The following is a 1,762-nucleotide window of genomic DNA, read 5'->3' as shown; positions in this document are numbered from 1 at the left end:
TGGATACCCCAATTACCCTGACTGATTAATTCACATTGTATGCCTGAATCAAAACATCACATGTACCCTACAAATATATAACTATTATATTATGTGCCTATAATAATTAAACATAAAAAATTTAAAAAGGAAATAGAGCAAGAATTAATTAATTAACTTAATTTTACCAATAAAACCCTCCCTAACGGAATATTTATTTACTTAGAAAATTTTGGGGGAAAGTTACCCCCACCTGTTCCCTTTGCTGATGGAGACTAGGCAGGGCAGATCCACACCAAGCAAGATACAGAGTGAGAACGAAAGCAAACTGCGCAACGTGCTCGCAAACTCTCTTACGCTCACTGACACACTAACTCACTGCTCTGGGAGTCCCAGGGCCAGGACAGATGGCAAACGGGCGCTTTCTGGCGGGGTTGTGGAGGGAGCCAGTGGTGCAGGGACTGACGAGAGAGCCGGGTTGGCCAAACGGATGATTAAGAATTAGACTGGGTGACTCTAGCACTGTCCGACAGAACTTTCTACAATGATGGAAATATTAGAGGGCATTTCCACCTTCACTGTCTAGCATAGTAGCCATCAGCCACATGTAGACATTGAGCACATAAAATGTGATTGGTGTGACTGAGGATCTGAATTTTAAATTTTATTTAATTTTAATAAATTCACATTCAAATAGTTACATTTAAATAGCTAGCAGCTACCATATCGGCCAATGGAGCTTAAGACTAAAATTCTACATTTCAAATTTTACCATTGCAGGTGAGGCGCAGTGGCTCACACCTGTAATCCTAGCCCTGTGGGAGGCCGAGGCGGGAGGATCGCTTGAGCTCAGGAGTTGGAGACCAGCCTGAGCAAGAGCGAGACCCCGTCTCTCCTAAAAATAGATAACTTAGCCGGGCATGGTGGCGCATGCCTGTAGTCCCAGCTACTCGGGAGGCTGAGGCAGGAGGATCACATGAGCCCAGGAGTTTGAGGTTGCTGTGAGCTAGGCTGACGCCACGGCACTCTAGCCCAGGGTGACAGAGTGAAACTGTTTCAAAAAAAAAAAAAATCTGATTAAAAAAAAAAAACATTTATCCTGGCTGCTCACATCTTGATAGATGTTCGTCAGGCAAAGCCCGATTTGACACAAGTAGGAACTCGGGGCACACAGCTCTCGTGGGAATGCCCCCCAGGCCTGGGGACGCTCTCAGTTGTGGTCGGTGAAATTCCCCTTCGTTCTTCGCACACAGAGCAGGGGGATTTTAACTGTGACTCACTTTCAGCGAATGATTAATAACGACACCTCCCTTGTGCTCACACGGAGCGCTTCTCCCCTGTCCCCCCATGACGACATTAAAAGTCACCTGGCCCTCTTATGGTGGCTTACGGGAGAACGATGGCTGGTCTCTGCTTAGGGAGAGGTCAGTGGTTTGTGAACTTTTTAACCCTGGGAAACTCTTTTCTTAAACGTGATCTCGTGCGGACGTTAACACGGCGCAGGTTAAAGTGAAGCTGCCGGAACCCTCGGGCCCCACCGTCCCTGCCCTGCAGCCCGCCTCCATTTCCTGAGCTATCTCTTCACGCACCCCTGGGAGCCACCGGGACTCCGACGGGTGGCCTGGCTGATAAGCCCGTAAGCGTCTGTGGGTGTTCGAGGGCCGAGCGATCGCCAGTCTCACAAAATTGTGTGGAGTTTTTCTAGTCTTGAGGTGACATATCAAAGAAACAAAGAATAGGCCGGGCGCGGTGGCTCACGCCTGTAATCCTAGCTCTCTGGGAG

This window comes from Propithecus coquereli, unplaced genomic scaffold (genome assembly GCF_000956105.1).
Source record: "Propithecus coquereli isolate 6110/MARCELLA unplaced genomic scaffold, Pcoq_1.0 Scaffold269, whole genome shotgun sequence".
Lineage (NCBI taxonomy): Eukaryota > Metazoa > Chordata > Mammalia > Primates > Indriidae > Propithecus > Propithecus coquereli.
This window is presented reverse-complemented; position numbering follows the sequence as displayed.